Source organism: Schistocerca cancellata, chromosome 1 (genome assembly GCF_023864275.1).
Source record: "Schistocerca cancellata isolate TAMUIC-IGC-003103 chromosome 1, iqSchCanc2.1, whole genome shotgun sequence".
NCBI lineage: Eukaryota > Metazoa > Arthropoda > Insecta > Orthoptera > Acrididae > Schistocerca > Schistocerca cancellata.
Genome location: NC_064626.1, coordinates 875,441,196 through 875,455,672, shown reverse-complemented (window position 1 = coordinate 875,455,672; position 14,477 = coordinate 875,441,196).

Here is a 14,477-nt window from a genome sequence, read left to right as displayed (position 1 = left end):
AATGTATGATTAACGTGATGAAGATCTACGTGCAGGAGAACAGATTTATTCTATTAACTGACTTGTGACTAGGACAAAAAAAATCCATATTTATACGACGAGATTTTTTTTACGATGACGACTGATTTCCAATGCACTTCAGTAAAATGATTCTCCAGAAATGCACTCCACTAGTGAAATCCTACGATGTCTGTTTTATCGTCAGGTAAGGAATCTCATCAAAACACTTCAAAACTGCTCTTATTTCGTAGAAAAATAAGTCACATTCCGAGAAGACTGCATCAAAATAGATTCAATTGTACTTCATAAGCTCTCATGGGCGATATTTGGTGAAATGCTGCGTTACGCGTGATTTGTTGCCAAACCATATGATGTCAGAGAACCTTTTATGAATGCAAACAAAGTTTGTTTTTATATATAAATTCTAAAACAACCAAGTAATTTTAAAAATGAGGCATTTATCATGTGTGTAAGATGCAGAAAAAACTACTGGTCCCCGTCATTTCACGATGAATCTCACCCCAGCACGTGTAAATCATCAACTGTAAAACAAAGAAGTGAGTAATTTTACGCACGTAATTCTCGTCAGTGACCCACAATGCCTCATTATAAATTTATTTGCAATGTCGAGTTTTGTTTTGCCATTCCTTCACGTACCTGTCATGAAAATAATAATTACTACAATATATTGAATATTATTTCGATTTATTAACAGTATCAGTAACGAAATGAAAACTAAAAGAATGTGTTTTCGAATAGCGACTGAGTGATCCTTGAGTCACCATTCTGGTCTCATTAGACTGCTCCAACTGCTGCCTGGAAATTGCACTAATATAAATGGCTCATGCGGCGCCCGATTCGGACAAAAAACGGTATTTTTTCAGAAATCTTTGCCATTTGGTGTTCCAACTTCTGTCACTTTCATTTCTGGTCAAGTCCTGCATGTACCATAAATGTATAGGAAATCGGTGATGACGAGTAGGCACAGACTCCTTGCTGGAACGGCCGGCCGGCGTGGCCGATAGGTTCTAGGCGCTTCAGTCTGGAACCACGCGACGTCTATGGTCGCAGGTTCGAATCCTGCTTCGGGCATGGGTGTGTGTGATGTCCTTAGGTTAGTTAGGTTTAAGTAGTTCTAAGTTCTAGGGGACTGGTGACCTCAGATGTTAAGTCCCATAGTGCTGAGAGCCATTTGAACCATTTCTTGAACCTTCCTGGAACATCTTAAAGTTGCAGTAGTTAAACAATACAAAAATTTAGACTAAGGCTACAGTATCTCAATGAATAAAATGGGACACTCAGACTTATAATAGTTTTATACTAAATCCTCAAAGAGTTGGGCTACAATCATTATATGTATGGTCTGGTTCTATATAATGCTGAAGTGTACAAAACCATCACACAGTTATTCAAAACAGTTGAAAAAAGAAGCACAAACAATAACAAGGAAACAGCTGATACTGTTTACACAAACTTGTATCGCATCCGACAGGTACTGTAATAAGTTAATAATTATATAATATGATTGCAAAGTAATTATTTACCACATGTATTTTCAGTTTCTTGCCGGCGTGAAAGAAGCAGGCTGACTGTGCCTGCTCGAACAATAATTCCGACACAATTGAAAAGTCTGCAGATAGGGTCGCGATGCCACAGGAGTACCCATACATTTAAGCCGAACGCAGAAAGCTGTTAGGTATATATATTATTTCCGTTTCACTTCATATCATCTCAAAATGACAGTGCTACTAATAAAGCCCATTCACAACTGCTGAACATCGAACCTCCCCAAGAGCTGAAGTGTGAGATATGACTTTTGATGTCCATCAGTTCTGATGGCGCTGTGTTTATAACATCGCATTTTCATATCAAATGGCATGATACGTATATAACATTTGACCTTCTATACTGTGATGATGGTCATGAACTAAAACTAGTTGTAATATTAAATGATCTATAGACACGATTTAAACAATGAATATTGCACCAGTAAACTATTTTTTGCTGCTTAGCACAATGCGTTTAGAGAATTTATTCTCATTTTCAAGTGTATTTGTGCATTTGCTTACGTGAATATGTTTGGTGATGTTTGCATGTGTGATTTCCTGAGCCTCTTGCATCTTTTTGAGGTTAGAACGTATTGTATCTCCTCCATTATACAGAATATACTGTGTATAATGGAGGAGGCACAATACTTTCTAACCTCAAAAAAAGGGGGATAAGAAAGGAGCCTCCACGAAGAGTATGTGAATGCAATACACATACTCGGGCGTCCCCTGGGCGGTTGTATACCGGCTGATCCTTTCACTCCAGAAGCAACATGACAATCCTACAGAAAAGGACCTTATCAGGCCCAGCACTGACGATTATCTCTGTAAATATTGAAGTCCTGTCTGCATGCAAAAAACGAATACTACAAGACCTCTGTCAGAAAGAGAAATGTGACGTCCTTGTCTACAAGAAACTCACAGAGATAGCACACTCAAAAGACCCAAGATAAACGGCATGCGACTAGTAGCTGAAAGGCCACACCGACAGTATGGCAGCGCAATCTTTACCAGGCCAAACATACACATCCTTTCAAGCAGTATAAACGACATCAATGATACTGAAGTGCTAACCATTGAACTTAGTGACTGCACTGTTACATCAGTGTACAAACAACCAACTGTGGACTTTTCCAGCTCCAACGTAAACAATTTTAATAAAGACAGAATTAATTTCGTAATCGGTGATTTCAACAGCCACAGTACGCAGTGGGGCTACCAAGAAGACGACAACAATGGCACGGCTGTGATCTGCTGGGCCGAGCTAAAGAACCTAAAACTGATACATGACAATAAACTGCCTGCTTCCTACAACAGTGGCAGATGGGGGAGGGGTTATAACCCGCACCTCATCTTCGTTAGCCATCAAGTAACGTCCCAATGCTCAAAAGGAGTTTGCTCACCAATACCAAACACCCAGCACCGTCCAATAATGTGCCAGATCACATCTGTTGTTAAACCCCATAGCGTACCTTTTCGCCGTAGGTACAATTTTAAGAAAGCAGAATGGTCAGCCTTTCAAAACCTCATGGAAGATTCTGTAAACAACCTACCACCTGTACCAAGATTCTATGACAATTTCGTGAAGGCTGTGCAGTGGTGTTCCAAGCAATCGATCCCTACAGGATGCAGAATCAATTATGTTGAAGGCCTTACGCCAGAATTAGAGGACCAGTTGCAGCAATACCTGAGACTGTTTGACGCAAATCCTCTATCCGCGGAAACTATCACTGCGGGCGAGCAGCTAACCGAGTCACTAGCTAAAACCAGGAGAGAGAAATGGCTGAGGACAATAGAGGAATTGGACATGAAAAGGAGCAGTCAGAAAGCCTGGACACTCCTTAAACGTCTCAACAATGACCCGACTTTCTCTCCAGGATATGCTCCCGTCACAGCCGACCAAATAGCCCACCATCTTCTCTAGAATGGGAAACCCGACACCAAAACCAGGAAGTCGGAGTCCAAAATAGACAGGATTGAACACCAAGAAAATTCAACTCTGACCAACCCTCTCACAATGGCAGATCTGGACAAAGCCATAGCGAAATCTAAGGAAGGCCCCGGGCCTGGACGGGATTTTTGTTGAACAGATTAAACACTTTGGTCCCAACGTTAAACAATGGCTACTGAAACTGTTTAACAATTGCATGGAAACATGTCATATTCCCACAATCTGGAGGAAGGCTAAAGTTATTGCCATTTTGAAACCAGGCAAAAATGCTGATGACCCCAGAAATTTCCGACACGTATCACTTCTCTGCCATATCTTTAAAATCTTTGAAAGAATACTCCAGGATCGCCTCTCCAGTGCCATAGAACCCTACCTAATCCCCCAACAAGCAGGTTTCCGCCCAGGGAAAAGCACTACATCTCAGGTAATTAACCTCACGCAGCTGATTGAAGACGGCTATGGGAACCGGAAAATAACCGGTGTCGCCTTTATAGACTTGACAGCCGCATATGACACCGTCAACTTACGTCTGCTAATGAAGAAGCTGTATGCCATTACCAGGGACTTTAAATTGACATCCACAGTTAGAAGTCTGTTAGAGAACCGTAGGTTCTCTGTGGAATTCCAAGGGATGCATAGTAGGTGGCGGGCCCAGAAAAATGGTCTCCCTCAGGGCAGCGTACTGGCACCCTTACTTTTTAACATTTACACCAATGATCAACCACTGCCAGCTGGTACGGAAAACTATATCTACGCCGATGACCGTGCTATGGCCGTACAGGGTGACTCCTTTGAGGATGTTGAGACAAAGCTCACGGATGCGCTAGACATGCTCTGTCAGTACTACGCCGACAATCAACTCAAGCCGAACCCTAGCAAAACACAAGTATGCGCCTTCCGTCTCCGTAACAAGCAGGCTTCCCGTAAGCTGCGTGTCTTCTGGAAGGACACACTCCTCGAACATTGCGTTAACCCCAAATACCTAGGAGTAACCCTAGACAGGGCTCTGACGTATAAACAGCACTGTATTAACACCAAAATGAAGGTGAGCGGCAGAAATAATATTCTTCGGAAAATAACGAACTCCTCCTGGGGCGCAAAGCCAGAGGTAGTGAGGACCACAGCACTAGCAGTTTGCTTCCCAGCAGGCGAATATGCAAGCAGTGTCTGGTACAACTCTACCCTCGCTAAACAGGTCGACATTGCTCTGAACGAGACCTGCAGGCTCGTCGCTGGATGTCTGAAACCGACGCCAACAGACAAGCTCTACCATCTTGCTGGGATTGCACCTCCTGCAGTGCGAAGAGAAGCGGCAGCCTGTAGTGAAAGAGCGAGGGCTGAGATGGCAGAGAGCCACCTCCTCCACAAAACTCAGCCAGCCATCAAACGCTTAAAATCTAGACGCAGTTTTCTCAGAGCAGCCGAAGATTTTAGCGACCAACCTGGATCTAGGGTGGAGAGATGGAAGCGGTCGGGAGAAGGGCACTGGATGGAACCAACGGAAGAATTGGCACCAGGTTACGATGAGGACTGGGTGGTCTGGAGATCAGTAAACAGGCTACGCACCAACACTGCACGGTCAAGAGATAACCTTCTGAAGTGAGGATATTCTACTACATCTAATCTCTGCGACTGTGGAGAGGTGCAGACGACCCAGCACATGTATAACTGCCCTGAATGTCCTTCACACTGCACTTTAGAGGATCTGATGATGGCAACCCCAAATGCTGTCGACGTAGCCCGCTTATGGGCCAACTGCCTATAACATTTTGTTTATGTGCACACATATTTGTATATATATATATATATATATATATATATATATATATATATATATATATATATATGCCTGTAATTAATTTTTTTTGTGTGCTATTCATTTTTTTATATTCCTGTATCCATGGTGCTTCTGACACGAATAAAAAAAAACTCAAAAACACGCAAGAGAGGCAGTAATGACCCACATCACCAAACACATTCATGTAAACAAATGCACAAATGCACTTGCAAATTAGAACAAATTTTCGAAACGCTTTGTGCTAAGCATCACAAAATAAGTATCTCGTGCAGCTTTTGTTATTTAAATCGTGAATGACATGCAGGCTTTCCTGAAACATCGAATATGGTGAACGAAATTGAGATCTATAGAGAACAAGCTAACACAGGGATGGAAAGACCCTTCATTAAGAGACAAATAACAGAAAGATCTACTTCCGAAACAGCCAGAAATGACTGAAGCAAACAGCATTCGCCTCGTTTACACACTCACATCGCCATGAGCTACAGACCTGTTGTAAGTGATTAGCATTTACTTGTGTGTGTATTATCGCAAAAAACAAACCTCGGAATGTGACTCGACAACCTAAACGTGCTACTGATCTCAAAACCACATCACTTACATCAAACTGAAAAGAATCCTATGTGTGTGAAAACCGATCTCATTGATAAGCAAACAAATAAGCAAACCAATAATAACACGCTCTGAAGACTTGGTCAGTGCGAACTGTTTGAGAAAACGTAACTGTATGAAAAAACATTAGTGTCGACCTGTATAAGAATGTAAGTTGAAACATACGAAAATTTCTGCACTCACACGCGGCCCTGGTAAAATAAATTGAAACAACTTACTTTGCACAAAGGAAACGAAACAATCACGTATTATGAATCTGATCTGTAAAATGAAGTACTGGCCGAAACAGCAACACAGCAAGACTCCGCAACAGCTAAAAGAAAGTACTGCTAATTGGGTTCATAATCTAGACACAGAATCTCAATGAAACACACGAGTCAACATTTACGTACTGAAATTTCTTTTAGGAATGAACTTATCAAAGAGTACAATTATGAAAATTCATTTAATCTAATAACTTCCATGGCACAGCAAATTAAGTCACAAGATCAATCAATAGAATAATTATTAAAAACTCGACTGTGGCGGGGTGAAGTGGACCAGCAATACAAGTCTATAAAAATGAAAATATACTTTTTAACTCATCAAATACACCTTGTTCTTGATTTAAGAACCTTTTTAAAGTCCGTATACTATCCAACCATTCTTCTGAGTCAACATTCCTCCTCGCAATAAATCTGCAACTCACTGCTGACGGACAAAGATTCTGCGTCTCTATAGTGCTGCCATCGCAGACAGAGGTACTGTTGTCTAACAACTGTTTCTCTTAGCACAATTCTTCAAATATATCACTGTACTTTAAAAATATTAACACATACAACAACATCATCAAAATATAGCCATCTTACTCTGTGTTCACAAGAATAGTGCGAAACAAAATATTTGTTTTGGAAACAAAAGTTCGCAGTCACACTTCTTCATTTCATTTACACATCTTTATTCATGACTCGTTAACACTCGCATGCAGTTGTATTAAATTCTATTTTTCAGTACTAGGGATAACACAACCAGGTATTACGATAACAGTTCTATCTTCAGCTGCAACTGAAATATCACGACTAAGTCTGACGGCTATACTTACTGCCAAAGTCTAAAAAAACCATTGAAACTTCTACTAACATTCTAAACAACAATACGTACAGATTTCCCATACAGGTCAACGAAAAGCAGATAGGACATTGTCCAGTAAATGTCACAAAAGCAGAAAATTGTTGTCACATGTTCCAAAGCCGCACGTAAAGCAACTCGCACAAATGGGCCTACGTATGACACAATAGATCCCCGTATGTGTGTTTTGTGCAGGCCCAGTTCTGACAGTGGTCTCTTGTACTGCGTTACATCGTGTGACCTGGAGTTTGTCCTTACACGCCCTGTACCAGAGAATCACTATACTTCATTTGACTTGCATGGATATTATGTAGGTATTGCCGTATCCTCTTCAGAATCTCACTACAAGTACTGTTGGTTTTCTTAGAGTTTGAAATATGAATAGTCGTCACATTTAGTTGTAATTTTTCGGATGCACGGGGTGCTGTATCCTGAAATATGGTTGTGCTCTTCTATTATTGGAAAATAAAAATTAATAATAGCGTCATCAGTCATGAATAATTTATACTGAGATGGTAGAAGTCATGAGATAGTGTTATGCTCACATACAGATGGCGGTAGTATCGCGTACGTAAGATGTGAAAGGGCAGTGCAATGGCGAAGCTGTCGTTTGTACTCAGGTGATTCATGTGAAAAGGTTTCCGACGTGATTATGGTTGCACGACGAGGATTAAGAGACTTTGAGCTCGGAATGGTAATAGGAGCTAGATGCATGGGACATTCCATTTCAGAAATCGTTAGGGAATTTAATATTCCGAGATCCACACTGAAAAGAGAGTGCCGAGAATACCATATTTCAGGCATTACTCTCACCACGGACAACGTAGTGGCCGACAACCTTCATTTAACGGCCGAGAGCAGTGGCCTTTGCGTAGAGTTGTCAGTGCCAACAGGAAGCAACACTGCGTGAAATAACCATAGAGATCAATGAGAGACGTATGACGGACGTATCATTTAGGACAGTGCGGCGAAATTTGGCGTTAACGGTATATGGCAGCAGACGACCGACAAGAGTTCCTTTGCTTACAGCAAAACATCGCCTGCAACTCCTAAGTTCTTGACCATATCGGTTGGGCACTAGCGAACTGGAGAACCATGGCCAGTCAGATTATCCCCTATTTCAGATGGTCAGAGCTGGTGGTATGGTTCGAGTGTGACTCCACGAACCCCTGGATCCAAGTTATCAACAACGCACTTTGCAAGCTGGTTGTGGCTCCAAATCGTGTGGGCAGGGTTTATATGGAATGGACTGGATAGTGTGGTCCAACTGAACTGATCATCGACTAGAAATGGTTATTTTGTGCTGCTAGAAAACCATCTGCAGCTTTTCGTAGACTTCATGTTTTTATGCATGACAGTACACGATGTCACCGGACCATAATTTTTCACACCTGATTCTGGAAAATTCGAGCTGACGATCTGGCCACGCAGATCGCCCGGCGCGGTACGTAATCGAGATGTCAGTTTGTGCACAAAATTCTGCGCGGCAACACTTTCATAGTCATGAACGGCTGCAGAGTGTGGCTCAGGAGAGGTCCTTCGACCTGTTGAGTCCGTGGCTCGTCGACTTGCTGCACTATGCCGGGGCAAAAGGAGGTCCGACACGACATTAGGAGACACCCAGTGACTTTTGTATATACGTCAGTTGAGGATTCTTATCAAGAGAAATATTTATTTTTCTTTAGTTCTTTGCGACTGTTTTCGAGGTCACAGAGCCCTTTCAAGAGGTCAATTATGAGGTGCTGGAATCCGGCATCACCACTGATCTCAGGGTATGGTGGGTCTGGAAAAGCTACGTAGTGCCGCGATGAGGAGTACGTGACATTTTTAAAGTGTCTGTAATTCGTACTTTCTTTCCCGAGATGGAAGGAAAGAGGCACCATTTTATTAGATGCACATAGTCCGAAGTGGATAACCCACTATGACGTGCTGATGTTGCTAAATAAATGTGCTATTCATTTATGAAAGGATAATCTGAAAGCAACAGTACGAATTCACTAAAACAAGCTGAACCACCGTACAAAATAATCTACATCTACATCCATACTCCACAAGCCACCTGACAGTGTGCGGCGGAGAGTACTTTGAGTACCTCTATCGGTTCTCCCTTTTATTCCAAAATGGTTCAAATGGCTCTGAGCACTATGGGACTCAACATCTTAGGTCATAAGTCCCGTAGAACTTAGAACTACCTAAACCTAACTAACCTAAGGACATCACACACACCCATGCCCGAGGCAGGATTCGAACCTGCGACCGTAGCAGTCCCGCGGTTCCGGACTGCAGCGCCCGAACCGCTAGACCACCCCGGCCGGCCCTTCTATTCCAGTCTCAAATTGTTCGTGGAAAGAAAGATTGTCGGTATGCCTCTATGTGGGCTCTAATCTCTCTGCTACTAAGCGTCTCTCTTGCAGAGTCTTCCACTGGAGTTTATCTATCATCTCCGTAACGCTTTGGCGATTATTAAATGATTCGGTAACGAAGCGCGCTGCTCTCCGTTGGATCTTCTCTATCTCTTTTATCAACCCTATCTGGTACGGATCCCACACTGGCGAGCAGTATTCAATCAGTGGGCGAACAAGTGTACTGTAAGCTACTTCCTTTGTTTCCGGATTGCATTTCCTTACGATTCTTCCAATGAATCTCAGTCTGGCATCTGCTTTACCGACGATTAATTTTATATGGTCATTCCATTTTAAATCACTCCTAAAGCCTACTCCCAGATAATTTATGGAATTAACTGCTTCCAGTTGCTGACCTGCTATACTGTAGCTAATTGATAAAGGATCTTTCTTTCCATGTATTCGCAGCACATTATACTTGTCTACATTGAGATTCGATTGCCATTCCCTGCACCATGCGTCAATTCGTTGCAGATCCTCCTGCATTTCAGTACAATTTTCCATTGTTACAACGTCTAGATATGCTACAGAATCTTCTGCAAAAAGCCTCAGTGAACTTCCGATGTTATCCACAAGGTCATTTATGTATATTGTGAGTAGCAACGGTCCTACGACACTCCCCTGCGGCACACCTGAAATCACTCTTACTTCGAAAGACTTGTCTCCATTGAGAAAGACATGCTGCGTTCTGTTATCTAGGAACTCTTCAACCCAATCACACAATTGGTCTGATCGTCCATATGCTCTTACTTTGTTCATTAAACGACTGTGGGGAACTGTATCAAACGACTTGCGGAAGTCAAGAAACACGGCATCTACCTGGGAACCCGTGTCTATGGCCCTCTGAGTCTCGTGGACAAATAGCGCGAGTTGGGTTTCACACGATCGTCTTTTTCGAAACCCATGCTGAATCCTACAGAGTAGATTTATAATCTCCAGTAAGATCATTATACTCGAACATAATGCGTGTTCCAAAATTCCACAACTGGTCGACGTAAGAGATATAGGTCTATAGTTCTGCACATCTGTTCGACGTCCCTTCTTGGAAACGGGGATAACCTGTGCCCTTTTACAATCCTTTGGAACGCTACGCTCTTCTAGAGACCTACGGTACACCGCTGCAAGAAGAGGGCAAGTTCCTTCGCGTACTCTGTGCAAAATCGAACTTGTATCCCATCAGGTCCAGCGGCCTTTCCTCCTTTGAGCAATTTTAATTGTTTTCCTACCCCTCTGTCATCCATTTCGATATCTACCATTTTCTCATCCGTGCGACAATCTACAGAAGGAACTACAGTGCAGTCTTCCTTTGTGAAACATCTTTGGAAAAAGACATTTAGTATTTCCGCCTTTAGTCTGTCATCCTCTGTTTCAGTACCATTTTGATCACAGAGTGTCTGGACATTTTGTTTTGATCCACCTACCGCTTTGACATAAGACCAAAATTTCTTACGATTTTCTGCCAAGTCAGTACATAGAACTTTACTTTCGAATTCATTGAACGCCTCTCGCATAGCCCTCCTCGCACTACATTTCGCTTCGTGTAATTTTTGTTTCTCTGCAAGGCTTTGGCTATGTTCATGTTTGCTTTGAAGTTCCCTTTGGTTTCGTAGCAGTTTTCTAACTCGGTTGTTGTACCACGGTGGCTCTTTTCCATCTCTTACGATCTTGCTTGGCACATACTCATCTAATGCATATTGTACGATGGTTTTGAACTTTGTCCACTGATTCTCAACACTATTAGTACTTGAGACAAAACTTTTGTGTTGAGCCGTCAAGTACTCTGAAATCTGCTTTTTGTCACTTTTGCTAAACAGAAAAATCTTTCTACCTTTTTTAATATTTCTATTTACGGCTGGAATCATCGATTCAGTAACCGCTTTATGATCGCTGATTCCCTGTTCTGCGTTAACTGTTTCAAATAGTTCGACGTCAGTTTTGCGACTGGCAAATGAAGAGCGGAATACGTATGTAACTCGCGGATTACACAACATTAACGGTATAGAACTCCGCCAAAACTTAAACTAGATTGCGAACTGGGTCGTTTACACAGAACACGTACATAATTTATTCATGAAAGTAGAGCACAAGCAGGTAAAATCCTTTACCTATTCACTCGGGGATTCCACTTTGAGGAACTATTGACCAGCACTTATGTGTCCCGACTTCAGTTTTTCAACGTGCCGTCGAGGGCTTTATGTTCTTATTCGGTATGCGCTTTTCCCAGCTGAATGTGCTGTAGAGGCAGCCTTTCAAACGCTGTCGGAGGGCGAGCAATAGAGGATAGCAGTCTTTGTGTTGCTTTTAAGCGCCAGGGCGCCGTTCCACGCATTAAAGCGGGAATGGCAGCTCAGCCCACCCCACGCAGAGCGGAGTGCATGCACAGGTTTGCAGCAATTACTGAGCACATCCAAATTGTTATTTTTGTGGTAAGGACAGTGGCGGCGGTTCGATAACAGTCTTTCTTCTAGGGAAAGAATGATACTAGCAATAACATGATAAGAAAATTATTATATCGTTTCCACGTGGCTTAATTTGTTCCTGGCAATTCAGCAGCCCTGAATAACAGTCAGGATTCCACGAATACAGAGTGAACGGTACAACGCAGGGTTGTCAGTAGCAGCAGCTGCTAAAATCCTGATCAGTCAGACATGTCATTGCGACAGGTTGCTTTCCACAGCCAACATTTAAAAGTTCCGGGAGTTAAAAGCCGCAATTTGTGGGAACATTTTACAGCAGCGACTATTTCTATCCAAAATTGTTGCTGGCAAGTAGAAATGTTGCCTTTCTATCACGAAAAAAAATAAAAGAACCGCTACTCCAGTGTAAGAAAGCAATATGCGGGTACCAAAGTTATCCTGAATTCGTAGAAAATGTTACTCACCTGACGAGACGACGGAGGTGTCAGGCTTCAAGATCTCCTTACCATGTATTTCTCAAAATGATGGAGAACAGCAATCAGTCGTTGTTTCCTTTCGGGCTTTTGTTTGTTGGCTCGTATTAAAACTTTGAAATACTGCACTGATAGTGGCTAGTTACTAGCCGAAATCTAGGTTTGCTTTAATAAAGTCTGAAAGGAAAGGACGACTTCGTTTTCCATCATTTTGAAAGTCATATCGCAGTCGTTTAGTGCATTCCACATTCCTATTGGAAGGTAATTTGATGTATTTATCACTAGTAGCTCGCATTTATTTCTAAGTTTAACATTCTACAACAATAATGTGCGGGGATTTAATGGATGGATGGAAACTGAAGATGTTGTTAACTGACGGCATTTGCTTGTTGTCCATTTCTGCGGCCTATTCATATTAACTGCTCTTTTTCTTTCTGTTTCCTTAACCATCCAGCTGGGACATCATACTTCGTTCCTACACTATAGTGGCAGCACAGACGTTTGGATATGACATCTGAAAAATACTGGAAAAATTGTGTCCCCATGTGACGTCCTAATATAGGCTGCTTTAAGATGTATTATCTGATAATTGTCTCAGCAGTTTTGTAATGTAATTACAGAGACAGAACAAAATATTGAAATGTACTAAATATTGTAACACATTTCATTGCTAAAATGTGATCCTGCTCTGAAAATGACTTAAACATATGCACGATGACAAAACTCCTTATACTCTCTAAAGTTGGATGAAAACTGAAACAATACAAAACTTCCGTTTTTGCTGTGGTTTTTTATTCTTCATTACCTGAATTATTTAAAAATAGAAAAAGATATATATGGACCTGTTTACTGCACATTTGAGCAAAATTAAAATTCGTCACTCTTTATGAAAAATAAAAAAAATTTCGAATTAATTGTATGTTGAGTCTAGAAGATAGTTGGCGATGCGAAATAAAAAGTCGATATTTACCATAAACTCAATCTTTACTGATCAACTTTTTTTCTTCGAACACCAGAGGGCACGCATGTTGCAGTAACTAAATGCGAATTCTCTGGAGCATTTCGCAATGCGTAGACTACTCTTATTGTTTTCTAATGTAATACACCATTCCAGCCGCACACGTCAGCAAGAATCATGTAGGCGACAGATCTCCAGTAAATAGGTCATTGGGTCTCAAAGATGAACGAAATCGTTTGCTGTTGCAAAATGTGTAAAATGTCGGTGTCCAATATATTACACGCCAGGTCTGAGTGGCTTAACCTCTCAGATTACCTTGGGGATCAAGAAGCTGCTTTACCTGTAATTAATCTTCTTATTATCAGATCACAACCGATTTCGTGGCACTGAAAACCACATTCGTAGCTGACATGTAGCTAATTCGTAAGAGCTAAGTTCCTGGAAACGTGGAACCAAGATTCGTTGTCAGGCCAAACCACTATGCCGCTAAATTGCGGTAAGTCGATGAATCAAAATCAGCTGGACGCTGGTATCCAAATCCAAAATGGTAGGTGGAGCCTCAACTCCAATGTGTTGCAGGGAATACGCATAGACTGAAGTTTAGGTTCCACCGACCATTTTGGACTTGGATCCCTGCGTCCAGCTGATTTTGATTAACTGACGTACCGCCATTTAGCGGTTTAGTATTCATGTCTGACAATGTGTTTGGATCCAAGTTCCGGGCTACTTAATTCTTATTACATGGTTGCATGCCACCTGAGGATTTGGTTTATGAGCCACGAAATCGTTTGTGGTCTGATAATAAAAATATTAAATAAACTGAAGCGGCTTTTTAATCCCCAAGATGATTAGTCACAGCTGTGGTTGACTTTCTACAAGGTTTTCTCACAGATTGCATAAGGCAGAAAAATTGCCTGGTAAGTTTCCATCGGTAAAGTACGGTCATTAATGTTTCTCAACCTGTGGTGGAGTTCCACAGCTGCATGTACAATCTGAATCACTTCTGCATAAATAAAAACGCTCCACTTTGTAACGTTCGTTAGTATAGTAATGTTTTAAACGTGACCTATAATGCATCAAGCGTCTCTTTTCATCAGACCAAAACAAATTTTAGGCTATCGAACTCCTAGCTACAATAAGTAGTCACACTCACGATTATACCACCTGCGTGCACAAAGCGGCAAGTATTTTTCTTATGCGACCCGCCACTAA